Source organism: Rattus norvegicus, chromosome 5 (genome assembly GCF_021556685.1).
Source record: "Rattus norvegicus strain SHRSP/BbbUtx chromosome 5, alternate assembly SHRSP_T2T, whole genome shotgun sequence".
Taxonomy (NCBI): Eukaryota; Metazoa; Chordata; class Mammalia; order Rodentia; family Muridae; genus Rattus; species Rattus norvegicus.
In genome coordinates, this window is record NC_141538.1 from 167,004,246 (window position 1) to 167,017,565 (window position 13,320).

The 13,320-nt window shown below is 43.2% G+C and overlaps 1 protein-coding gene across 8 annotated transcripts in view; it reads left to right on the forward strand.

The window, feature by feature from the left end:
* Rere (arginine-glutamic acid dipeptide repeats) overlaps positions 1–13,320 on the forward strand; it is a 329,621-nt gene that overhangs the window by 160,954 nt on the left and 155,347 nt on the right.

The window sequence follows — 13,320 nt, forward strand, 5'->3', positions numbered from 1 at the left end:
TATAACACAGGCAGCCATTGGACTTAATCCCAAGTCACTTCACCAATGCTGGGATTAAACTCACGCAGTATTTTACTTAGCCTGCTCTAACAGTTTTTTAAAAATCATTATTTTATGTATATGGTTGACTTGTCTGTGTACTATTTGTGTTTCTGGGTGTTGGATCCCCTGGAACTGAAGTTAAATGAGGTTGTGAGCCAGCACAAGGTACTGGGACCCAAACCCAGTGCCCTGTAAGAGCAGCCAGTGCTCTCCCTAAAGCAGAGTCATCTTTCCAGGCCAGACAGAGTCCTTGTATACACAGGCCTGGCAGACTTTCTCTCTTAAGGGCCAGATAGTAAATGTTTTCTGTTTTGTCTTCTCTGTGGTAGCTGTTCCCTTTTGTCAGATGTTCCATACACTCATGCTCAGCTGTATGTTTTTATCCAGAAAAGACTGGGGAAATAGGCAGATGTCCAGGGGAGCGGGGACCCTTGTCTACAGGCCCCTGAGACAATAGAAACTTGATGGTTTCCTGGAGTTTGCCTTCCTCCTCATGATGCTTCCTGTTGCTCACACTGCTGTAAGGATTGTGTTGTGGTTTGCACTTAGTGGAGAATTGACTTCCTTCCTATAGTATTTGAGCTGGGAGTTTGTATGCCTGTACCTCCACCTGCGCTCGCAGCTCATATCTCCGGCTCTCATCCCTTTCCTTTTGATTGCTTCTGTGTAGTAAACAAGCAGATAGGTGAGACGATCCTTGCAGGAAACTATTGTCTGACCCTGGCAGAGTTTTTTAAACAATAGCTTTCATTTCTTGGAGGAGTTTAGTGTGTGCTGTAAGCTTTTTTCTTGTTAATTAGCTTAAATCAATAGAAATATGAGGTTTAATATGCAAATTATAATATATTAATAAAGGTGATTTCCTGCTTGTTTTTTAATGTCCTAGCCAGGTATTTATGTACCTGAAACATTTATTTAATGAAAGGAGGGCTTTTCTGTTTAATCTAGTACTGACTTGAGAAATACCGCAGTCTTTTTTGTCAGGCGCAGTGCCTGCACCCATTTAGGTGAAGGAGATTTGCTTAAAGTAGTCCACCATTGTAGATGACTTTTCTTTTCTTTTCTTTTTTTTTTTTTTTAAAGATTTATTCATTTTATTATATATAAGTCCACTGTAATTGTCTTCAGATACACACGAGGTACAGACAAGGGCATCAGATCTCTTTACAGATGGTTATGAGCCACCATGTGGTTGCTGGGAATTGAACTCAGGACCTCTGGAAGAGCAGACAGTGCTCTTAACCACTGAGCCATCTCTCCAGCCCGACTTTTCTGTTTGTTGTTTTTTGGTTTTAAACAAGACGGCTGTTTGATAATATGTCTTTGTTTCCTGGGAAGTGAGGATGGCTCCACGCCATTACATAATTACTTCTAAAGAATGTTCAGAAATCTAACAGTGGTGGTTCTTGAGACTTTTATTATTATTATTATTATTATTATTATTATTATTATTATTATTATTATTATAGAAATCTCTATATTGAAACACAACAGATTATAATTAAGCATGACACAGTTTCTCAGTGTTTGAGAAGTACTCCTACTGGACAGATGTATCTCAGAGTTTGGGGATTGTTCTCTAAGTGTTGTTCAGTTTGGATTCAGTTACTGCGTTGTTGGCTACATTGTTACAAGCCTTCAACCTGGTGTGCCCCGTTGCCACTGTACTCCCAGCTACTTGAGAGACTTGGCAAGAAGATCAGAGCCCAGGAATTTGAGGCCTGTGTGGGTAATCTGAGGCCCCATCTAGAAAACAAATAAAAAGTAAGAAATCATCTGCAGTTTCTGTCTTTCCTTTTTCCTTTTTTTTTGTTTTTTGTTTTTTTTTTTATTAATTGCTTGCTGGCCTTATAAAATGTGGCAAACTCTCAGTGTAGCCATTCAGTGTAATGTGCCTTCCCTTGCTGACTGTGGCGTTTTGTTGATCTTTCTATGCAGTGGTGTATAGACGTATGTCATTGTGAGCTCCCATCTCTAGTTTCCGTTGTGTTTTATATATGATTGTGATGAGGTCATTTCAGTTCACTGAGAACTTGATTGTTCGTGGAAGGGGGACCCAGCTGGCTTCGTTTCTCTAATTCTACACTGGTTGACTGTGCTACTGAGACAAGCTGTTTAACCTGTCGGGCATTGGTTTTCATAGCTGTCAGATGGAGACGCCACTCACCTCACTTACTTCTCAGGGTTGCTCTCGAGAGAATGCTCTGTGACGCTGTATTTTATGACAAGTAGCGTAGGCAGCATGTGGTTTGTAGGGCCGTCTGTTGTTCTGTAAGATGAGGTGAGCCTCCAGGCAGAGGGAGGCTCCTGCTCTTGGCTCTGTCTTCAGTGAGGAGGGCTCACTGTGTTCGCAAATGGCCGCTGAGCTGTAGATGCAGCACACCCATCCTTAAGGACTAGGACTCGAATGTGACGCAGACTTCACGTCACCAGTCCACTGGGAGATTAAGTACAGAGACAGAGAGTAACTGATTAGAGGCTTGTTAAAGCCAGTTGGTACTCCTACAGTATTTTAATTGTACTCTGGAAAAACATGGCTCTGCAGTGGACTTATAGTCACTGGCTGCCCGTAGACAAGCAGTGAAAGGCGGGGAGACATAGGCCTGGGCCTTTGGTAGCTTGGCTGCCACTGGGCTGCTTGAATGTTGATCTTGGCTCTTCCCCAGTACTGCAGGAGCTCTGTTACTGGGGGAAGTGGTAGATAGCTGTGTAGGGTGCTGTAGGAGCTCTGTTCCTGGGGGAAGTGGTAGATAGCCGTGTAGGGTGCTGTAGGAGCTCTGTTCCTGGGGGAAGTGGTAGATAGCCATGTAGGGTGCTAGCACTGTGTGCTGGGATTGCAGCATTCAGCACAGAACCAGATCCCTAAACACAGCCCTTCTCCTTTACCTGGGAGGTAAAACCGTTCCGGGATTAGAGATTTATCTTACGAGAAAACATTCAGAAAATGCTGAGAGCAGACTAGAGTTATGTAAAGACCATGGGGTTTGGTTGATAGAAATAAACATTTTCTTTTTTAGAATTATTTATTTATTTTATACCTATTTTATATGAGTCCACTCTCCCTGTCTTCACACACACCAGAAGAGGGCATCAGATCCCATTACAGACGGTTGTGAGCCACCACGTGGTTGCTGGAAATTGAACTCGGGACCTCTGGAAGAGCAGTCATCGCTCTTAACCGCTGAGCCATCTCTCCAGCCCAGAAATCAACATTTTCAACAGATTTTTATATGTCTGTTTATTTTAATGACTTAGAACTAAAATTCTGAGCTGCATTATAGTTCATTCTCTTGAGTTAACATTAATTGTTTTCATGCAGGTAATATGTGGAAAGATGACTTTAAAAAGATTTGAAACTAACATGAACCTCTTTAATCTGGCATGAAATATATATAGGGTGGAAGTCGGTAGGGGTAATTTTAAAGACAAGCTCATGAGAATGAGGTGGTACTGGGTATAGTGGCTCATGCTTGAAACTTCAGCCATCTGGAGATGGAGTAGGAGGACCAAGAGTTCAATGCCAACCTAGGTTACATTGTGAAATAATGTCTCACAGTTAAAAACAAGGCAGCAGTGAGGCAAGGGCAGTTTGGCGCTGACCGCACAGCGGTAGAGTATTGACGTCAGTCAGCACTGAGGTCTTTATCTGCGGCACACAGGGTCCGTGCGGCTGGTGCCCAGCTGAATCTGCCTGAGGAGTGATGCTTGCCTCTGCCCTGCCGGCACTGCTGTTCACATAGACATCTGCCCTCTCTCCCGCTTTCTGGTTAGCAGAGCTGCAGCCGATGCTTCTCAGAAGCAGGGTTCAGATGGAGTGTAGGGTCAGTGCTTGCTTCTCTTTGTCTTTTTATATTTTCCAAATCTCTCTGTACTCACAGAGACGCAGACACACAGGTAGAGCATTTATGTTGTTCATGAATCACTATGATGTCCAACTGTCTCCCAGACCTCTACTGGCTGCCTGTTCCCTTATCGTAACAGCCCTTTCTTCCCTCCAGGATTAACCAACACCCTGAGGTAGAGAAGACATTTTTTATATCTTATTTTTGAGTGTGGCTTTCTAGGTAACAGATTTTTTCGGTCTATGATAAGTTTTCCAAATCTGTTACATAATAACCCATCCAGTCTTCCCTCCCTTTCCTTGTCCTTAACCAAGGGGTTTGGCCATCTGAGCTTTACTGTTTGCCTGGTGCCTCCATCCTCTGCATTTCCTGTGTGTTGGATAGTTTTAGCTCTCATCTATCTAAGCAGAATTACACTTAGTTATTACACTTAGTGTTCTAGTGCTATGAAGGCACCATGACCATGTCAAAGCCATTTAAGTGGCTGACTTCCAGTTTCAGAGTTTTGGTCGGTCATGGTCATGGTGGGCAGCATGTGAACACTCAGGGCTGACATGGTGCTGGGAGTCTGCATCTGTGTTCATAGGCAGCAGGGAGAGGGAACCTCGGCCTGGCTTGGGCTTCTGAAACCCCAAAGCCCACTCGTAGTGAGTGACACTCCTCCTTCAACAAGGCCATATTTCCTAGTAGTAGCTGCCAAGCATTCAGAGCTGTGAGCTTGTGTGGCTGTTCTCCCTCACCCCACCTCATCACTGCACTGTGTGTTTGTCAGGAGCCACGTAGTATCCGATTTTATTGTATTTCTATCCAGCCAATCCTTCGAAGTTACAGATTGGAAGAGTCCCTTTTATTCCTCCTTGTCTGTGGCAGTCAGGCCAGACCCTGTGAAGACCGCCCCTCCCCTTTATTATCTGTTCCAATGCTGAGCTGCCATAGAGGCATCAAGGACGTGCCATTGATGGGTTTCTGTTCATGCTTGTGATCATTAATCCTTAGGGAAGCCACATTGCCCCATCATGGTTAGTGGGGTGCTTCTTGGGATTGGCTCTGGAGTCTTTTTTTATTTGACCTTGGAGTTTGATAGTTTTACTTGACTGTATGTGAGGGTATTCCATCCTCAAATATGCCTGCTATAGAACCAAAAACTACCTCTCCACGACATTGTCTAGTTTCTTTTTACTGGGAAATGATATTTCAAAAACAATCCAGTTTGTGCTTCATTGCTGCTGGGTTGGGTTTTTATTTCTAGGCCATTTGATTTATACTGAATGGTGTGAGAATGTATCTAACTTCAAGGGAAACTGGTCAGGCACACTGTAGTCCTGACGATACACCTGGCTGCAGTCCAAGGTCGCAAGCAGAGCCTGTATCTGACATCAGCTGGAGTCCACTGTGCTCTCGGTTCCCAGAACACAGACGCCAGAATTAGAACATGTTATAATTAATTATTGTCTTTATCGTGTCTCCCACAGAATAGTACAGAGTAATAATTACTAATGTTGGTACTATTACTCACAATTCTTAGAGCTATAGAATAAAAGGTTCAACCAGTTGTTGGGGTGCACGCCTGACTCTGCAAGCTGTGCCTTTATTGGTGCAGAGCTCTGCTGTCAAAATACAGTGATGACTTCCTTCTCTTACAGTTTGTGTGGCCATCATGTAGACGAGTGTGTTTCCCCTCGGGTCAGGTAATGTGAGCAGAGAGCATTTGAGAATGATCGTGAACTTCTGATCTTCCTGACTTGACTGTACAGGGACCATAGTAATGCAGGCGTCTTCACCATTCTCTGTAGCACTTTGTGGGGTTGTGGGGGATGTAAAGATGGTGTCTGACTGAGTTTATAATCCCGAATGGTAGGGCTATGGGGTCACGCCATCAGATCTGACTGCTTTGTGTCCTTTTTTTTAAAAAAAAAACCAAAAGTTGTTAATATTATTATTATTATTTGTATGTGTTTGTGTGTTTGACCCTGTGCCAAAGCATTCAGATGGGCAATTTAACAGAGGTCAGTGCAATTTCCTTCCTTCTTCAACCTTTTAATCTTCTGTTTATTTGGTTCTTTCTGTGTGTTTTTTTTTTTTTGTTTTTTGTTTTTTGTTTTGTTTTTTTATTTCTAGGTGATTTTTTTTTCCTTGCTTTTTTTTTGCTTCATTTCCTGTAGGCGCTTTCCTGTTTGAGGCATCTATTTGACAGTGCCTTTGGTTTGGAATTGCTTGTTAGTTTGTCTTAGACTCCATGCGTGCACGCACTCCACTTGAGCTCCTGACCTTAGGCGGTTTTGGAAAGGACCTCCCTGCGCCCTGCACTGACCTGTCCTTTACAGTCCTCAGCCTCCCAGTGGCAGAGTATATAATGTGCTGCTCTGTAACGCCTGCTTTCTCTTGCTCCTTTTGTAAATTTAATTTCCGTAAAATTTTAGACTGATGTGGTTGAGTAATATGATTTCCTTTTAATTTCAGAACTTTCCTTAGTTGTATTGTGGCTTTAAAAAACAAACAAAGCCCAGAAGTAGTGGCACACTCCCTTAGTACTAGAAGCAGAGGCAGGAGGATTTTCTGAGTTTGAGACCAGCCTGGTGTGCAGAGTAAGTTCAAGGACAGCCAGGACTACACAGAGAAACCTTGCCTCAAAACTAAAACCACCATCACCACAAAGCAGAACACAAAGCAGCAACAACAAAAATGCTGTCCTGGACTCTGAGCTCCAGTTCTTTCATCTTTGACTTTTACTGGAGCTTTTTTTTTTTTTTTTTTAAGTCTATTTTTCCTGTTCTGTTGAACTTTCTTTCTATTACTTACAGCTTTTCCCCTGCAGTGGGGCCTTGCGCAGACAGGGGTGTGTTAAGGGCTGCTGTTAGAGCTCACAGACTCTGTTTACTCCTTTAGCCTTACTTTGTCTAACCTGTGTGCCTGGCCCAGCCCTCCCTCTCTTCAACACAGGGGCACCTACACTTCCTTGCCTCTCACATTCCCGAGGCTGCTTTTCATCTCCTCCCAGACATGACGGCTGATGGGAATTTATCCTGTCCTTGCTTGTGTGCAGAGTTCATGTAAACATCTGTGTTCATTTGGTTGTGCTGTCAGCAGGCGTTTGTTTTGACTTACTATTGATCTATTTTTATGTGAGGAATGTCTGCAAGCTGTGCTATCCCTGGAGCTATCTTCTCAGTATACCTGGGTTGTTAGTTTTTATCAAAATGCCTTTTTATTTACCCCCAGGACCACAAATACTAACTACTAAATCTTATGTGCTGTCTGTCTCTCATGTCTGCCAGCATAAAGCTCAAATAAGCATAAAGGACTGGGTACAAAACACAAGGCAGTCGGGTCAGACAAAGGAATCTGCGCACATAGCTCTCCTTTACTCCTTGAGTTTTTCATGGGGTAGCCCAGCTCATACAAGGTCCAATAACAGATTTGCATTACACGAGAGGCCTTCTTTCCTAGTCCTGTGTGTTCGTGTTCCTCCCCCCTCAAAGATTTATTTATTTATTTATTTATTGTATATATGTGAGTACATTGTGGCTGTCTCCAGACACACCAGAGGAGGGCATCTGATAAATTACAAATGGTTGCAAGCCACCCTATGGTAGGAATTGAACTCAGGACCCGTGGAAGCATAATCATCTCTTCAGCCCCCTGCTTTTTAAAATAGATATCCAGGGTGGTGTAAGACTAGCAGATAATGGGACTATGCCATGACCAGTACTGACCCTTGGCAACAGGTTTATGTAAAGTTTCGAGTTTCCTGATTGTTACAGAGTGTCCAGAACAGTGAAGTTAAGTAGGTTAACTTACAGGAAATTTTTACACTGAGCCAAGGGAGTGGCTATGTCAGTGGAAGGGCTTGGATATTTGGGAAAACCTATTTTTCTTTCTCTTAAATATATTCATACAATGTAATATTCCAGCAAACAATTAGAGCTTGAAATTTTCAATTTTCAAATATGTGATAGTCCATTGTAAATACCATAGCAATTTAAGGTGTATTTGTTGGATAAATCTTTTTTTTTTAAAGATTTATTTATTTATTATATATAAGTACACTGTAGCTGTTTAGACACACCAGAAGAGGGCATCAGATCTCATTACAGATGGTTGTAAGCCACCATGTGGTTGCTGGGATTTGAACTCAGGACCTTTGGAAGAGCAGTCAGTGCTCTTAACCACTGAGCCATCTCTCCAGCCCCTGTTGGATAAATTTTATTTGTTTTATGTAAACTTATCAAGTATTATAATAGTAGGACATATTTTCTAATATAGGCAATACCATACAAAATACTATTAATTTGCCAAGGCAAGACTTTATTTGGCCCTAGGAATAACTGGAACTGAAAGGGCTGCTGCTGTCACCCTCTGGGTCTTAGACTTTCTTGGGGGACAGGGCCCTCTTAGAGTTCAGACTGGAGGACGGTGCTGCATCGTGGAAGACCCTGAGTTAGAAGCCTCCAGCTCTGTAGACATTGTGCAGCCCTCTGCAGGACAAGCAGAAAGAAACCAGGAGCCTCTCTTTTAGAGCTTGGTTTGAAATGTAGCTGTCAGGTCTCTGCTGTGGCACGGGATCCCCTTTTCTTGGTCACTGTTTACTGTATGTTCCAACCATTTCTCACTGCCGGTTTTCTCTTGACATGGACTCTGGGGCTAGCAGCGATTTCTCGGCCTTCTCTCCCGGTTGTTTCTCCTCTCAGTTTAGAGTCAGGGTAATGGTCTTGACCCATGCTGAAGATCCTTGTTTGGCACTAATAGGTAGACAGTGTGGCCGTGTGGTGTGGGGCTCCGGGCTTCCTCAGGCGCTAATCCTGGATAGTGCGTGTGTAGCAGCTCTGTGCTTCATGGTGCTTTGATTGGGAGCTCCAAGCAAGCAGCTTAAGATAGATTTCTTTGTTCTCAAGAATTAGGAAATGAATAGATTCTAGACTATTCCCTTAAATCGTGGGCACTTACCAAAGGCAAGGACTCTGTCAGGGCTGGTGCTTGACTTCTTGACAAGACTCTCCTTTTATGTGTATTTATTATTTTTAATATAAAAGACCCTTTACTGTTTTGTATTTTAACACAAGGGGCAGATGTCTCTTGCTTTGAACTGGGCTTTGCTGTGTGTCCTATCTGCTAAATGTTCTTTCAACTTGGGAAGCTCTCTTTGTTAAGAGGCCAAACCCCGTGGTGAGATGTGCTGGGAAAGAGAACCCCTTGATATTTGAAAGGAGAGAAATCATTTAAACCATGCGATGGCTTCCAGCGCCTCATCGTTGCTTTCTGCTTGTTTTAATGTGAGTGATAGATGGTCTGGCTGCTTGTGTTCAGTAATGGGGTGTGAGCTCTGTAGTGTAAGTGATATTTCATGGCAGTCAGGAGGGCTGTGAGATGGCATTCAGTTTTAGTGTTGCCTGCCTTTAGGTTTAAAGGTAGAAAACTATAAAGGAATTTAATTATTGGAGCATATACTCAAATAGTAGTTCAATCCACTTGTGATGATGCCCTCAGCTGTTAGCGAGTTGTTGGGTTACTGTGCAGGACAGTGAGCTGTGATTTATAAGGCCAGCATGTGCGGTGCAGGCACAGAAGTGCTAACCAGGCCGATGTGAAGAGGACACATTGCACCTTATTAATGGCCTCCTGACCCCAAGTGTGCACACAGCCTACCTGGAAGGAACAGTATGAACAGGCTGGGGCAACTTGGATCTCCTTTCATTGCTTGTTTTCTGAGGTAGCTTTGAGAAACATGACTTGTTCTACATCCCATCTTTAAGCTGCTGTGCTTTTTACACTCATACAAGTGTGAGGAGTGTTTAAAGATGAGGTTCTCTGTGAAAAGTAATAGTAATAGGCCACCGGTGGGGACAAGGGTGTGTGCAGCTTTCTTGTACAGGCAGCTGAGGGCGTGTTACAGAGACTGGCTGATAGGCCATTCCCTGGGATTCTCCTGCCTTTGCTTCTCCATCCCTGGCACAGTGGGCATGTACTTCCAAACGTGACTCCCACACGGGTTCCAAGGACCCACACTCATACTCAGTTTTATGCACTAATGGCATAAAAGATAGATATTGTCTGTCATCTGCTGGTTGGACAGCTACATTGAAAGAAGCAGCAAAAATATGTCCAGGTAAGAGGGAAAGAGAAAACAACGGCCTATGACTGAAGCCAAACAGCCTGTTTTATTTTGTTTTTAAATTTTAATTTTTGCAGCCAGTGAGATGACTCAGCAGGTAAAAACACTTAGTATCAAGCACAGTGACCCGAGTTCAGTCTGCAGGACTCACTCTGGAGGGCAGCACCCACTCCCCCAAGTTGTCTTTTGGCACCCCGTATTGTGCCATGGCACAAATAGACGCATACATGCTAACAATTCCAGTTGGTTTTCAACAGATACCTGTACACATGTGCTAAAGTTACTAAAAGGTAGCCTGACATTATTATCCTATGCTAGGGACTCTACTGGCCCAAATTCTTATTTCTTAAAACCTTACCTCATATAGGTAATTGTCAATGGATTTCTGTGTTTTTATTTAAAGTGTCTTGGTGCATGTGTGTAAATGAACAGAGACTCTGTAAGATAGGCACACTGTTCCAAGAATTTCCTGATCCACAAAACTTTTCTCCTCTCCAACTCATTCCTCCCCTCACCCCTCCCCTCTCTCTCTTCCCCTCTCTTCCCCTCTCTTCCTCCCTCTTCCCTCTTTGTTCTCTTTTCTTTTGAAGCAATGACTCACTATGTAACTATGGCTGGCCTGTAGCTCACTATATAGACCAGGCTGACTTTAAACTCACCGAAATTCACCTACCTGCCTCTACCTTCTCAATGCTAGGATTGGTGGCAGCATTCACCATCACCCTTGCTTCAGTCCCTGGTTTAGGAAATACATGTCTGTATGATTTATTATTTAGATAATTTATAGTTTGATTAGTACCTGTCAGTCGATACTGGGTTGGCCTCTCCCACTTTTACCTCTTTTTGAGGCAGAGTCTCATGTTTCAGGGAGAGTAGCCAGGGACAACCCCAAATAGCTATGGATATCAGATTTTTATATTTATTTTGTGTATGTACAAAAATATTTTTAGAGGGACAGGAGAGCTGGATCAGCCATTAAGAGCACTCACAGTGCTCCAGCACTCACATCAGGTGACTCAGTCAACCAATAGCTCCAGTTCCAGAGGATCTGGCAATCTCTTCTGGCCTCTGGGCAGTGCATACAGATGGTATATATACATGCACACATTCAGGCAAACACTTAGACACATAAAATGAAATATATTTAAAAATACTTTTAGACTAAATTGCCGTGACTGGGACTGTTTGGGAAACAGCTGAGAGCGTATTTGTTATTTTGATAATTGTTATCCAGGTTTTCTCCACAAGGCTCTGTGCACGAGTGCTTCTGTGCCTGTGTGCACGGCGTATGCCTCTGTGGAAGCCAGAGTCTGCTTCCCTAGCATGATCCCATATGGCCACTTTACCAGCGTGGACCTGCCAATCTGAGCAGCGGCATCTCTCTCTGTTGGGTTATGTTTTATGTCTTTTCAAGGTTTCACTTTTAAGCTTTATTTTACCGGAAAGTGGGTGGAGGGCATAACACCAAGACTGTGTAACTTCCTGTGGGTATCAGAAGAGGGCATCAGAATAACTTTGGAATAGAGCATTAATAAATGTCTCTTTTTTGATGGTTTTCTTGTTTTTTTGTGTGTTTTTTTTTTTTTTTCCCCCGGAGCTGGGGACTGAACCCAGGGCCTTGTGCTTCCTAGGCAAGCGCTCTACCACTGAGCTAAATCCCCAGCCCCTAAATGTCTCTTTTTCATGACATCCCAATAATCTAGACAGCGTGTACTAAGTAGTCGACCTATCTTTATGATGCATGCATTTGTCATTACAATTTCACACCACTTTACCATGGCTACATCCCCAGCCCCCACATGTCACCTATCTACCCTTTTTTATGTGTGACTGTTTTCAGAATGGGTTTTAATATCAGTGTTTGTCTATCTTCCCCTCCCCCTCAACCTCACTTTGTCTTTCCGCATGGTCTTGTCTTGTCTTTGGTGGCTCACGCTTCCCTGGGGCCCACTACTCTTGGTACTTGGCAGACTAGCACTGCTCTCGTGGGACAGCACTTACCAGGAGACCTGTGTGCTTGCTTGTGTGTCTGTGGGAAGCTCATCCACACCGCTTGTTGATTTTCTTCCTTTCTGTACAGTATCTCATTACAAGGCTATATTGCAATCTGTCCCAGTTCTACTGTTGATGACTATTTAGACAATTGCAAAGATTTTAGCGTATTTCCTGTAGTAGTGGGCATTCAAAGTAGCACATTAGTGAGCATATAGGCTGTTGGCAGTTACAGAGTATTGAACAGTAGATTAATTGACTACTTGTCATTTTCAAAGTGTCATTTTTTTCTTTCTTCCTTCCCATTTTGTTTTGTTTTTTGAGACAGGCTTTCTTTGGGTAACAGAGCCATAGCTGTCCTGGAATTCACTTTGTAGACCAGGCTGGCCTCAAACTCACAGAGGTATCCCCTCCCCCCTCCCGTATGCCATATTTCTAACAGCTGCACAAATGCACATACGTTCTTTTCATGTTCCTATGGGATACTTACCGCAGTGACTGTGTCAGGTCATAGTTTCACGGACACTTGGAACCTTTGAGAGGTTTCTTGAACAAGCTGAGCCTAAGCTGAGCTAACAAGGCAAGACAGCGACATTTGGGGTTCTCTGGTCTTCTTACAGGTAGAGCTTCATGTGACAAGTATATCCAGCCCTTTGACAGTTGGCTATGATACTGCCATCTACAAAGTTCTTGCTTGAAACCTATGCAGTTGAGTTTCAAAACAAATGAAAAGGAAACAATCTCATATTTTAATTCATTGATGATTGTTCTAGGCTGCACAGGGCCAAGGCATCAGGTTTAAATGCTTGGCCATAGGATTCATTAGGGCTACTTACTTCCTTTCTCCACTTTGGAAGCAACCAAAGCTATCTTTATAACTTTCTCTTTCCATCCTCAAGAATTTTTGAGAGGACTACTAATTTGTTTTGTTTTAAAGGTTTATTTATATGAGGACACTGTAGCTGTCTCCAGACACACCAGAAGAGGGCATCAGATCCCATTACAGATGGTTGTGAGCCACCATGTGGTTGATGGGATTTGAACTCAAGACCTCTGGAAGAGTAGTCGGTGTTCTTAACCACCGAGCCATCTCTCCAGCCCAAGACTACTAATTTTAAGGAATATAATATCCAAAGAAATTAAACAGCAGTGTAAATAAGTGTTATTTGCCTAGTGTTCTGTGGCTATTAAATGGCAGGTCTCATTGCTTCTGACTTAGTGGTTAATCTGAATCCGGGCCCAGGAGTGGGCCTGCTGCTTGTGGAATGCAAGCTTTGCAGGCTCTGTAGATCTCCTCCCCAACTGTTCACACTGACCTTTTCTAGACAGCTCAGT